Raw genomic sequence first — 14,575 nt, 5'->3', positions numbered from 1 at the left:
CTGATACTCCTGTTTACAGTAGGGTAAGGGAATCAGAGAATCATTACTTATCTCTCCGTTACATCAAATATTTTTGCAGTTGGGCATGAACATCAAGACTTCTGAGGGTTTTTTGTAAATCTTGTGCAGGAAATTATTCATGAGGTGCACATTTTGTTGTCTGTTTGAAGGACTCCATGTGCACAGAGGAATTGAAGATTGTATTTTGTTTGGTCTTCTGAATGGTTTTGTATTTTGAAAGCTTAAAAAATTCTCTTCTCTAGACCAGATTGCTTTTCTGATTGGAAAATAGCACGTGCCTTCCTGCCTACTTTGCATTTGTTACCTAAATGGAGTAAATTCAGCTTGGAGAGGCTTGGGAAGAAGAGAAGGATTTAAAATGATTCCCCTTTAATTAATCCCAGGAAAATTCTGGCAAATCTGTCTTTTCTTAGTGCTTGCTGTATGTCTTTAAACTCCATTTCATTCTGATTGCATAGACAAATCAGGATGGGGTTTTTTGTCCCCACGATGATAGTTAGATTTGCCAGTAACTAAGTTTTGGGGTTACCTCATTTTAGTACATACAGAATAAGGAGTGTGGGTTTTTTTGTGATTTCTTTTTTCTTCTTAAAACCTAATTTTCTGTAAAGGAAACATTTCAGTGGTGGTGTTAGTTAAATCTGGCTTTGAAGTGCTGACCTTTTATGAAATAATGTTTTGCTACCAATTGTTATAAGCCAGTGGTGATAACAGTGGTGATAATTTTTTCCCCCTGTAAAATATAAATCTTTGGTTTGTTTAAACATAATGTTATTAGAACAGAGTAAGCTCCCTCTGTGGCAGGTTATAGTACCTTCTTTCTTTTGGGAAAAAGAAACAAACACAAGCAAAACAAAGAAACAACCCAAGGCTTATTTCTTTGTTATCTTTCTTGGCTAACACATAGGGACCTTGGGTCCTACTACTACTGCTACGCTTCAGAGGGCAGCTGAACAGATAATTTATGTATGTTATATGCTTCTAAGTTATGCATGTTATATGCTTCTAAGTTCTCTGCAGTCTGCGACAACATAAGGACTCCATCGTGAAAAGTAAAAAACATTCCGAGCTTACTTCAAGAAAGCATTTGCACACAATCTTTACAGTTAAGGCCATGAATGGAGCCATGTACTTAATGTTAGGTAAGGCAGTTCAGAGAATTACAAGACTTAAGTATTTAATCCAAAGCATTACTGCTGTGGTGTTAACTAACAAACTGTCTTCCCAGTGCTACATTCTCACAAATGTTCTCATGTTTATGTATCAGTTTGGAGTTGTTTTCTGTACAAAGCTTTTTGCATATTTATTTTTTATTTAAAATATTTTTCAGACGTTAAAGTTAATTATTAACATAAAGGGAAACACCATTTTTTTAGCAGATGAAAATAAAAAAAGAGTATTTCCTAGAATAGTTAATATGGTTAGTTCTGGTTTACATACCTTAAATCCTGGTAGTGTATCTCCTGGGAAAGTTGCTGGAAATAGAATCAGTGTTTTCTAAAATGTATTATTTTCTACTGTTCATGTCTCTATACAATTTTTGTAGCAGTATACTAGAACTGCTACTGCTTTCTTCAGGTTCATTCTGATATCTGATATGGTGTCCAAGACAATCTCATTGTGGAAGAAGACAACTTTTATTTCATCCCTCTTTAGCAGATCCTGACAGCTGTGGCTGTGAATCCAGTGCCCTTTCCAGACTGCTTGCATAAGATTATTCTGGAGAATTCCTGTGCTGTCCTGCTACCACATACCTAGAGTTAGTAATTTTTTCTCCTTTCTCACCCAGGAATATGTTTAGATTTTCTGTATTTTTACAGAGATAGCATCCATCATGCTTTCTCACAGGTTTAATTGAAGTTTAAGGCAGTATCTGACCGTTCTCGTAGTGTCACTGTAAATTGCAACCTGAAACAAAAAGGCAGAATGCCTGGTACTACCCACTTAAATACACCTGGCTTACTAGATGACCTTGAATAGGTAATTTTATGTCTCTGTTCATCCTGAGATCTATAAACTTCCGATAATAAAACATATATCCACCTTTGCAAAAGCTCTTTGAAATCAATGAGTAAAAGGTATCCCATAAGGTCAAAATATGAATTATTTATTGCTACATGACATGCACAGCATGCAGACTGTAAGGTTATAGATATCTTGTCTGTTCCTTTTTCCCCTGAGAATAAAAGTCATAACTTCAGAGCTCTACCAGAAAAAGAAGTATTCACTGTATGAAATCTAATTTTATGTGTATGACTGTGTGATAACATTGAAACTTTGGCTTCCCCAAGGAATTGGTTTCAGTGTTAATCTTCCTCTGAGAGGTGCAAATGTAGTTTTCAAAATAATAAACATTTTTAAAATAAGGAATGAATATGAGAAGACTAGAAAGAATAGTCAGGGGTGAGGCAAAGATTGGGCTTTGAAGTAAGCAAATTAGAGTTTCATGGCATCAAAATTGTGGTAAAGTTACTGCAGGGTAAGAGACTGCTTGACTTCCAAGCGATTGCTAGTGCTTGTAGCCATTTGTTTTCTAATTGACATCCCAGCAGTGAGCTTTAAAAGAAACTGATTTTTCTTTTAGTATGTTTCCTAGGATTTGTTTTAGGTCCTACTTGTCATCAAAAGAGTTGTCTGCTTACAGTTTACATTATTTATTTTATTAATTTAGGTATGTGTTATATGTGTGTGTATACATAGCTTATCTTGAATATATGTATAGGTAGAGATATATAAAGCCCACAGAAAGCAAGAATAGGCTTGTTGCAAGAACAGGCCTTTACACTTCAATGTGATCATTCTTAACTGTACTTGGAAATCAGTAGGCAGCTAGCACAGGTTTTGTAGAACTGCTGCGCATGTTCTTGGTGACATATGCTACTTTAATAATTTGGTTTCTCTGTAACAGTTTTGGCCTCTGAAAGAGCGTAAGGAATGGTCTTCAGAGGAGCACACTTTAATTACCTAGAAATGAGATCCGTGACACTAGCGTAAATCTCAAGTGCTTGGCCTTTAATTCAAGTCCAAATATTAGGTCAAATTTGTATCCAGCTAAATCCAAAAGAGCTTTTAACTATTTGGGATAGGCACAGACTTTCTAGTGCTGACAATAGAGGCGAGAGGGTTCTTGCACAGGTTTTAAGACTCCTCTTGGGGATAACAGACTCCTGGATACGTTGGTTCTCTACTGCACTTTTGGATGAAGGGCAGTTTTACAGCTGAAGTCATGTCCGGTTGGAAGGATTGGGCAAATGTTACTAGAAATCAGATTGTGATGGTGAAGGGAAGCAGTGCTATTTCCAAGTAGGAGCTATTTCAGAAAATTGTTCAAAGAAAAATTGCTTCTACGTATCAATACATTTCATTTAGAAGACTGTACTTTTAGACGTTAGTAAAGTGTCTGGTTAAAAGGAGCCATCTGCTTGGAAGTATTTCCCTTTATGTTGCCTTCCATATTGGTTCTCTTCCATTACACTTCAGGCATTGTTTTGCATGTTCTTTGTGTTTATCTGATACTTTCATCTAGCCCTCCTCACAGCTGTAGAATCTGAGGTCTTGGCTAGTCTGATTTTTGTTATCTACCCACCACTCGGACTCTTAAGAATGCTGAGGTACTGCAGGCTATATATTTATAAAAGTAATTTAATATATGTAAATCAAGTAATTTACATATAGCACAGCTATTTAGTGAGTGTGATGTATTAGAGGTTGCAGGGATACTGTGTCATGGAAGCTTCCTAAGAACCTAAATCCTAAATGGGTACTTTGTCACTTCTTTCTCCTTATCCTTCTCAGTAATCTCTGTTGCTAATACAAACGATAGTGTCAATGTTACGTAGGGGATACCCAGCTCAGTATTTCCTTTGCTGTTTTTCCCCCCTTGCATTACAAAACATTTAAAGTCATAAAATAATATTGAGACCACAGGATTTTTTTTAAAACCACACTTTAGTAGAGAAGAACAGCACTGCAGACAGGAGCTGTAGTCTTGTATTACCTGGTTTTTTCTAAAGCTGAGGTATTTTAATTGACCCTGTTACTTAATTTCCAACACATAATTTATTGCTTGCACTGGGGGCTCTCCATTGTTGCTCCTCTCAAAAAGTGTTCTGACATGAGCCCCTCAGTGGCAACTGTATGTGCATTTATGTGGAATTGTACAGCCAGTGTATTCAGAATTGCATTAAATCCAAAGTCTCCAAGCAGTGGGTAATTTAAGAAATTGCATCTCTCTTGGCTGATAGGAACATAAATTTGCCTTTCTTTATTGGTTTCTCAGCATTGTTTGTAAAATTTATTTTACTGTAGATATCTTTTCCTTTTGATCTGGAACGGCTTACATTTCTGGATGGTCATCATTGTATGTTGCACCCCCTCCCATGTAAAATTTAAAAAGTGGAAAATTTGGAGTTTTTTTTCCAAAAGCCTCTCAAGAAAAAAAAAATTCCTTCAGCAGCCCCCTAATACCTTAACTTTCTTTGAGAAGTAACTGTCAGCAAGCAAATGCAGTATCAAACATGCTTATCAAGAGAATCACACCAGTTTGAGAACAAAGCTCCCTTTAGTGTTCATTCATGGCCTCAGTTCACTTAAATTACATTGTATCCACTCCTGTCAGGCTCTTTTCTGGGAGTAAAGTGATTGTCCCTGAACCTTGGCTCTGCTGAGTTAAGTTAGAAGCATTTTCAAAGATATGAGTGGTTATCAGAGTGTCTGTGTAGCTATTGCAAAACAATAGCATCCAAACCCCACAACTCCCATAGCATCATGGAATCACAAAATAGTTTTGGTTGGAAGTGACCTTACAGATCATCCTGTTCCAACTCCCTTGCATGGACAGGAATACCTTGCACTAGAACAGGTTGCTCAGAGCCCCATCCAGCCTGTCCTTGGACACTTCCAGGGATGGGGCACCCACAACTTCTCTGAGCAGCTTGTTCCAGCATCTTGCCACTCTCATAGTAAAGAATTTCTTCCCAATATCTAATCTGAATTTACCCTCTTTCAGGTTAAAGCCATTCCTTCTTGTCCTGTCGCTACATGCCCTTGTAAAGAGTCCCTCCCTCAGGGGCTCTTGAGGCACTGGAAGGTTAAGGTTTCCTGGAGACGTCTCTTCTCCAGGCTGAATTCTCTTAGTCTATCTTTACAGGAGAGGTGCTCCAGCCCTCTGATGATCTTTGTGGCCTTGTTCTGGACTCAATCCATAAGGTCCGTGTCCTTCCCTGTGTTGGAGGCCACAGAGCTGGATGCAGCACTCCAGGTGGAGTGTCATGAGAGCAGAGTAGAAGGGGAAAATCACCTCCCTTGACCTGCTGGTCACATATGCCATAAAGAGAAAATCAACCTTCCCATGTCCAGGACCCTACATGGCTTTATCATTCAAAACTAGCACTGCAGTGTCATCTGCAAATGAGTTGATACAAATGCACATCACAGAACAAAGTCACAAGATGGTCTTGAAATACTATTCAGCAAGTAAAGCTGGATTGCCTTTGGACAACCGTGGTGGTCATACACTTGGAGTTTAAGGTGGCCCTGTTGGGGCATCCTACTTCTCAGGTGGAGGTGTAGTTTGGAAGCAGAGCACATCAGTTCTCTCACAGTTGCTTTGACTGTCTGTTGTATTGTGGTTGAATTTCTGACTTTTGAAGGGAAAATATGACTTTATGTCCAGATTATTTCAAATCATCTCTGTCTTTGCCATACTGCTGTTAAAACTGCCAGCAAAATGTTTTCGTTGAGCCCTTTTTGTCTTGATATGTTACATGCCCTGCCTATTTTCTCTTTAGTTTTGGGGAAGAAATTGCACAGCAGAAAGGACAGTTAATTTCAGCTTGGCTGATTTCTTCTCAAAAGGATATTTGCTTCACAAGACAAATGGCTTAAACAATATTATATATTGTTACATTATTAACTTGAAGCTTAGAAAATGTAGGTTCTTAAGAACCTGGGACAGGCAATTTGTAAAAATCTAAATTACTCATAATTCTCATATTAAAGGTTATTTGCTAATGGTTTTAAGAAATAGTCCTGTGAACTGTCAAGTACTGCTTTTTCAAGACGAGTCATGACAGCCATGCGTTTGAAAGATAAAGATGGGAATCTCTTTGCCAAAAGGAAAGCAATGAAATATCCATGTATTCTTCCAAATTTGACTTTTCTCCTCATTAACTGACGTTGTATCTTTTTGTGCTTCAGTACAACATGCTCAGATGCAGTCTTTAACAAAATTAAATGCACTGTCCATATTGTTGATATTTTCACTAAATACTTTTGACATTGCTTTTGTGGAAAATTTGAAGTGTGTAAGCAGGGTATGGATCACTAATTTTACATTGAGGGAAGACCTGTAAGGCCTGCTATTTGCAGCTGATAGCAGTTGAAATGTGTCTGCCATCTATTTTCAAAGATTGTGTTTGACTTTTTCATACTGATGTACAATATGACATAAATAAATATGTGTAGGAGTCCTCAGGATGGGACAGGATTTGCTATATATTCTAAGTATTTCTGATTAAAATGATTGGGCAGTATTCTGCTTCTCAGCTTTTCCCTTCAGTCTTACATATGAACCTACTTGCAGTTGATTTTAGGGAAAACCTAGTATAAAGTAAAGTTGTAAACAGATTTCTGTTTTGGAATTCAGTGTGTTGGACTTTTTAGGAGTTAGCAGTAGACCCAAGTTCTGACATGTTTCCTCTTATCATAGACTTAAATATTCAGCGCTAACCACACTGGGGGATAGTTGGTATTGTGTAGCATTCCTGCTCAGAATTAAGTCTCTGTAAGAATTGTCTTGTTTCTACTGCAAATATTTACCTGCAAACCTAAATTTTATTGGTTTTTTACATAAACGAAATGAGTATTGTCTTACATGCTCTAGAGGTGTAATTTGTTATTACTGACACTTACATCAAACCTGTGCTTTTGTCAGATAAGTGAGCAAGTCTGGTTTCTGTTGAACACATAACTGTCATGTTAAATAATCCTTAATACCCTCCATTCATTGCTGTTGAATTATCACATTGTGAGTTTTTTTTCTCTTTTATTCTCACAAGTGGGATTTGAAGTTTCTGATTTACACAATACTAAAGTTAAATGCCAATTTTGTCACATCTACCTCATTATAAAAAAGAGCACAGACCAATTGTCCTGAAGTTGGTATTTATTTCATAGCAGAGTATTTAATAATTTTATTGTAAGTCAAATTAATTTCAACTGCTCCTGCTTTTCCTTTCACTTTTTGTTTTATTTGATAGGCTGTAGTCTCTGGCTTTTGGTTTTCTCATCAGTGTCAGCTCTTGCAGTTCTCAGGAGTACTTGTGCTTGGGCTCAGTTAAGTTACATGGTTCTGTCTAGTACTGATAGAAACTGCCGCTTGAAAACTATTAATAGAAAACCTAACTTTCTTCAGTTTCTCTTCTGTACCTCATTTCATCCACTGATATTTTGGATGTTTAATAATACCAAAATTTGGAGCATGACCTTTCTTTACTATGTACCACATCCTGAGTGGTTAAGGCAAGAGGTCAGTCCTCAATGTTGGCTGTTCATCATCACTGTTTACCTCTCAGCATCACTAAGTTCTGCTTCAGGTGCTTGTAAGATTTGATGAGAGTGGATGATGCAACGTTAAATTAGCTTACCATGTATTCTCAAATTTGTAAAGAGCAGCTGTCCCTGTGTTCCAGTTTCTCCCACATGACATTAATTGTAACTAGCATCTCCTTTCTTCATTGAGGTCTCTTGGAAGGATGTGAAAGCCCAGAATTTCAGGATCTGCAAGATGCAGTCTCTGTGTGTTTCCTCCTTGCTTCTTTTGGGAAGTAGCTTTTCAAATGCAAGGCAATGTCTGCAAGCAACTAGCAGCTAGAAGACTGCTGAACGTTGATGAGACATGAGATTTTTGCGACTTCCTGGGAAATGTTTGTTTTCTCTTAAAAAAGAGATCAGGTGCCAAGACCTGAGTATTCATCACCAGGTATGGCAGAATAATTTGCCGTATCGTGAACTAAAAGATAGAGGTCCCACTTGCATTAAACACAGCAACTTTCTGTTTCAAGGGAAACACAGGCAATGTATCAAATCTTGCTGAGTTCACAGAGTGTTGCTGTTATGGTCAGCTGGAGTGTTACACTGATCTGCCCTGTGTGGTTATCAGAAACCTTGAAATTTCACTAAATTATTTCATCTTTAATCCTCTACCTTGATTGATTCATATGATGTCGTTTAGAAATATTTTATTTATAGGTAAGACTACATGAAAGAAAACCTACCTTGTTTTTGGATTAATTAGTATGGATTTGTTTTGCTGTTAATAATAAACATTTTCTTTTCTGACTTTTATCTAGTTTAAACTTTTGTCTAATTCAAATCTCAGGCATTGAATCTTGCCAGCAGTCAGTCTGCAGATTTTGGGAACCTTTTACTGTTAAAAGTACTTACTGTTAGAAGTACTTCTGTTTTGAGATGAGGTAAAATAAAGAGTCTGAGCTGATTTTAAAAATATATTCACTGGAAGGCACATTCTGTAGAGCATAAAGTAATTTCTTTTTAAAAAATCCCAGACTCTTCATAACTTAACTACATTCTGTTAAAAAAGCATTGGTAGATGTTATTACATTTATGTAACTTATTGTGTTAATGCAACATTTTTTTTCTATGCCGTAGTATTTCCATTCTGGTTCTGCTTTTCTCTGCTTGCTCAACTTCCTGTGCTGAGTTCCTCTCATGTAGCGTCAGCACGGATGGAGGCACCTAATGGTCTTGAACTCTTCTCTCTGTGGGTTGAGGCCCATTTCCAGCAGAGAGCAGCTCTCTGTGTGTAACCCATAGAGAGCACTGGCAAGCACCCTGCTTCAGAGGCTCTGAGCGGGGGAGAGCACCCTTTTTTAGTTTGCAGTGGGAGAAAGAACTGAGCCAGGAGTTGACCATTTCCAGATTGCACTGAAAGAACCCCTTTTTCTTCTCTTGTATCCCTTCTTAATTAAAGGCAAAGGAGTGAAGCAGTAGAGATTAAAAACAAAAAAAAATCCTCATCAACCATTACTCAAAAATTTCAATTAACCATAGTCATCAAACTTGTCTTAAAAAAAGAGAACACAATTGTCAGTGGACATGCCCATGCAGAACTTAATTGCTATATATGGCACACACCTCAGTATTGAATTCTCCAGTTAAATATTGCAGAAACTTGCACACGGAATGCTCTGAGTGGACGGCTGGGTGCATGTTTATGAAGTTATGAGAGCCTTGATGAGCTGTTTTCAAGAAGCATGGACATTTCATGCTACAAAGAGAAGTCAGCAGTAATATCTAAGAGGTTGAGAGAGCAGGGAGTGTCTTTTCATTGCCTCATATGGACAGAAATCAGAAGATTCTTAACACTGTCGGTGCATGTACTGCTAATACAGAGACTGACTGTGAGCAATCCCAGATGCAACAAATTCCAGTGGAAGTACATTTGATGCAATTCCTGTGCCCTTCAAGAGGAGATGCAAAGGTCAGGAAAACTAGATTTATCTACAGTATCCTATTTATTTTTCCTCAGCTAGTGAAAGGAAGAACCTTAGTTTTCAAGTAGTGGTGAATTAGGAGTTCTAAACTGATAAAACATCAATGTCATTGATATGTAAGTCAACAGGTTTTCAGTTTTGACTTGAAAACCCAATATTTTTTTTGTTAGTGTTCAGATGGAAGAGTTTAAAAAACACCCCTAATATTTGAAAACTGTATGTTTGCTTCTACATTTATTGAAATGTAACACATGCAAATCACTGCACTGTCTTTGTTCTTGATCTCAGCAATAATATCCTTATTCTGAATCTTAGCCGTCAGTCCTAATTGGTTTTGGTTGTTCTCTATGCTGGTGCAGTGTCCTTCCAGTCTTTCTCACAAGGAGTGAGACTTAATGCTGTGCAGTCAGCTTTCCCAAAAGTCAGTCGCCTCTAGCCTTGAATAAAGCCTAGTGAGTCAGCTTTGGAATCTTACAAACACAATTTGAAATGTCTTGCTATTTTGCAAATGAGGGCTGTGACTATAGCTGTCAATTTGGGTACCCCTTTGGCTACTCCAAACTGAGAGGATTGAAGGGATTGTGAGGATGGAATTTCATCCTCCTGGGTATGGTGTACAGAGTGAGAGAAAGGACTAAAAGTTATGGTTTGGAATGAAAAAGACTGAAATGATGTTTAGAGATGGCTTTACCAGTCCTTGCCTCAGGTGTGGGTGTGTTAGAAGGGCAAAGAACACCAGATTGTTGTGGTATGTCCTGTTTCTGCCTGATTCACTCTTTCTTAAGAAAAAATAAAGGAAGAAAAAGAAAACATAAGCTTAAGAAAACTCTGAAATGCATGCACTGAAAGCAGTGTTCTGTTTATCAGTTTTAATTACTTGATCATGCTAGAATGTAATTTGTCAACGTTTTAGTGAAAGTGCATCTTCCCCATGTCTACTGCAAAGTCACCTGTGGCTGGGCAAAGAAAATGAAGTATTTATGAGATACATTTCTTAGAGAAAACTTAGGTGAACCCCTCTGCTGTGAACCTCTTCTGCTGTGTCTTATCCTAACATGAAAAAATCTCTAATGTGAGAGTTAGTTTTGAAGGTCACCTGCTCATCCCTAAATTAAATGTATGGTTCCTGTGAAACTATTTAAAAGGTAGCAACAACTCTGTCATGTCATTGGAAGCATGTATTCACTCCCTGATAAAGCCAAAGAGCCTTTCCTTCTTTGCTGTTGCATGTTCCCTTGCTCCCATTTAGAGCAGTGTTTTTCTGTCAGGAATATTTTTTAATTCATTTCTTCTTCCCCTTTTTGTCTAAAAACAGTGTACACTGCAGTGGGATGTTCCCACTTCTCCATTAGCTTTCTCTCTATACTGTTCTTCACTAAGCAATCTTTTTAACAACATCTGTGTACTTCCACTCCTTTTTCAGCCTATTTTATTGCTACAGTGACTCTTTTCTGTTACCTCATTTTATTTACACATAACTCTTCCCTTAACACTGTGATTACTGTGTTTGTGCTCACCATATTGTTTTGACTTTTCTCATTTTATGATTCCTGTAAATATTACCAGTATAGTTCTAGCTATGGTATCTGACTGGAATGCTCCCATTTTTAATGGTTTCCTTAGATTTGTACTTCACAAGTGAAGTGTTTTTTGTGTGTGCATTCTTGTGAAAGCTCATTTTCCTTCTGGTGACTGTTAATATATTTTCTTGCATATCAGAGATGTTCTCCATAATCTTCAGGTTTTGTCCTATTTGTATCATTTTCCAATTTAACCAGTATGCTTGATGCATTTTCTTTAGCTAAGGAATTTGTATGGAAAATGCAAATAAGATAAAAGAAAGTTAAGATTGCAAAGCAGTTCCTGTTCTGTTGGGCTAAAAGTTGTACGTAGCTCCAAATAATGTTCATTTTGCTTACCCTATGCAGTGTAGTGCTTTGAGATGGAAGGATATACTGAGAAAGGACTGGGAAAAATAAGCCACCTCAATTTACTATGAATATGTTTTTCTGCTGAACATAGTCTCCTTATGGAACCAGATTATTTCTTCCTGGACTGAGGATCTTTCTCACAGATTCCTTCTATAGCATGGAAGCAGGAAGAGTAGAAAATAGGATTCATGCTGCTGCAGAAGGGGCCTCGTTCCCATTTAATTTTCAGCTCCTCTGCTGCAGAAAGGTTGGGCCTCAGCTCATAGCATTGATCACAGCGTTGGAGCAGGTTTCCCCAGAGCCTTGGGCAGGGCTGCTTTCCTGAGAAGAGCTGTCCTTAGGAAGAGGGGTAAACAGAAAGGGTGGTGGCGTAGCATTGGCAAAGATGGTAGGTACAGGATAGCCACTATTTCTTCACAATTTCCATTTTATTTTCCTGGAAGTACAACCACAGTCTCGAACACTGTTTTCTAGTTTCTGGAAAAAACGTAAGTTTATGATCGTCTTAAGGAGAATGAAGTGGCATAATGGGAAAAGATGGAAATAGAAGGAATCACAGAGTTCACTGAGTTGGAAGGATCCACAAGGATCATTGAGTCCACCTCCTGGCCCTGCACAGCACCATCCCTAAGAGTCACACCATGTGCCTGAGAGCATTGTCCAAACACTTCTTGAACTCTGTCAGGCTTGGTGCTCTGACCACTTCCCTGGGGAGCCTGTGCCCACCACCCTCAGGGTGAAGAACCTTTATTCTAATACCTACCCTAAAGTAAAAGGAGATAAGTCTTATTTCTTGATCATATAAGAAAAGAGCAGCTACAAAACTGCAAAAGTTGTTCTGTGGGCTTGACATTTATTTTGCAGTGCTTAATCCACAGCTTTCTTAAATAGTTTGCAAATCCTAACAACTGAATGTCTGGGTGAGGCTACGGTGGTCTGTGCCCAGCTTTACTGCCCAGTGCTGTCAGAGGTGGACAGAGCTTGGGAGAGTAAATTGGGTATCTTTATGCTGTGTGCCAAGGTAATAGGGAAATGGTGTGCTAATGCAGAAGAGGAAAGGCTTGTTCTTTCAGTCTGTGAACTATTTCAGTGAAGGCAGGACAGAGCACTATGGCTGTATGTGTACTTTGCCTTTTACAAGCAGGAAAACTTCCGAATGGTGAGGTGCAAACCCGCCTGAAGCTTGGCATTCAGGAGGGAACTCTGAAGCTAAAGCTTAAGAAGGTTTCTCCACTGGACAATGTATTTAAAAAATGCTTAAGATACTTGTCATGATACTGAGTTAAAGCAAGATAAATGATGTCACTTAAAAAAAATATATATAGAAGCACTGACACTGGAGTTTGTAGTGTGGGTCATTTGTTATTTGTGCTTTTTGCATTTGCAGGAGAGTTGGGTGCTGGGAGGAGTTGAACCATAGGTTGTTGCTGAGAGAAGAGTATTTATTGCAGCAGTGCTAAAATTACAGGCAAAAAATTAAAGTACTCTAGGGGAAGACGAATAATTCTAGCATGCCAGATACTCAGTATTAAGCATGCTTAATATTCAGTTTAGTCTCATATGACATGTTTATGACCAGTGTGTGTGCCCCAACAAAGGCCCTGCCTAAAAATGTATTCAGTAATTAGTTTTGGTGCAAGAAGTAGAGAGAGCCCATATATTCCTCTTCCCCATCGACAGCACATTTTCTTTTTTAACAGAGGAAGATGCAAAATGATTTCAAGTGTGCCAGGTTTGGGTTTCTTCAGGAGTCGTACACTTAGAATCAGCAGAAGGGAGGGAGGGGAGTTTCTCTGTTATCATCAAGCTCTGCTAATGTAGCCCGGGTGCCACGTGACTGCAGAAAAGGCTATTATCTCAATGAAAAGGAAACTGCTTTTTAGAGCAGCAACAGAACAGAAGCAGGAGGAATTTTCGAGTACTCCACCATGCTGGATTGTCAAAGGGGGATCTCTCTGATCAGCAGTTAGGGAAGGATTAGCGTGGCCAGTTTGTCAGCTGTCATTAGAAGCAGATGACAGAGATGATAAGCTGCTGTGTGCGCACGTCCTCACTCAGCATGTGCTTTGGTTTACATCAAGACATAACACTGCTTTGGGATAATGGAGAGCTGATATTTTTAAGGCTGTAAATTTACTGGTAATCGTCTCCCTTTTTTTTTTTTTTTGTTTTTCCTTTCCCATTTTTAATAAAAAGCCAGTGTGATGGATGGGGGATTTATCTACATCTTGATCTGAAGACGCAGAAAAACTAATGAGATCTGCCTTCATCTGTAAAGGCTGGAAGACGACAAGGTGTGTTTCTGAAGTGCTGTGACTTCATTGTTAGTGCTTTCTCTTTGCATGTATTTGTGTTCCTGTGTGCATCGCAGGTGTCTGGATGTTGGGGGTGCAGGAGGGCAAGGGGGTGTTGGTTTGGGGGAGTGGGAGGAACAGCTAATTTCTGTTTGAGTAAGAGAGTTTAAAGATAATGTTTCCAAATAACAATTGCAAAGAAATAATGTAAATTTGAGTCTGCAGTTTCTGTTGTTCCCTCCCCCCCTCCCCCGTTTTAATGGCTACAGGTGTACTTGTGGTTGCCTGTGACAGTTTTATGGGTTTATGAGGCTAAATATATCTTAGTGCACAGGAAATATTTTTGTAAGCAAGTTTTCTGGCATCCAGAATAATACACAAACCCATCTATATTTTCCCACTGTCAAAAGGAGGTGGAGCCTGAGAGTGTCTTTTTCATTGCAGTAATTACTATTCGATATTCAGTAATTTATATGCACATGAAAAAGTACGAAGTATGTCAGAGTGAGACATTTTTGCAAAAAAGCTTTCTCTTTCTGACCAAGGATTTGAGTAGACAAAACACACTGAAACATTGGTAGTTGTTATATAACTTTCTCTATTCTCTGATCTTAATAGTTTTCTTTGCATGATCGTATAAACAGAGTGACATTCAGTTAATCTTCAGACCTCGTATTTATCTCATGGTTATGCATGATGATGTCATTAAATATCTTGGCAGTATTTACCTTTCTTTTAACCTTGGGAGGACAGCATTTAATATTGCAGATTAATTAACTGATAATATCCCCCTCAAAAAGGTTACTGGTAGTTA

The 14,575-nt window shown here is 38.3% G+C and overlaps 1 protein-coding gene across 4 annotated transcripts in view; it reads left to right on the top strand.

Annotated features, from left to right (window-relative positions):
* Positions 1–14,575, top strand: part of NCOA2 (nuclear receptor coactivator 2) — a 190,139-nt gene that overhangs the window by 84,475 nt on the left and 91,089 nt on the right. For 2 of the 4 annotated variants that reach the window (XM_082292710.1, XM_082292712.1), the window contains exon 4: positions 13,664–13,761. The exons of 1 other annotated variant lie outside the window; for it this stretch is intronic. The gene's annotated coding sequence lies outside the window, so the exon portion shown is untranslated. The remainder of the gene's footprint in view (positions 1–13,663; positions 13,762–14,575) is intronic. One more of the 4 variants, XM_082292713.1, reaches the window with a different exon arrangement.

Source organism: Coloeus monedula (assembly GCF_965178545.1).
Source record: "Coloeus monedula genome assembly, chromosome: 1".
NCBI lineage: Eukaryota > Metazoa > Chordata > Aves > Passeriformes > Corvidae > Coloeus > Coloeus monedula.
Note: the sequence above shows the minus strand (reverse complement) of the source record. Positions and strands in the feature narration are given on the sequence as shown.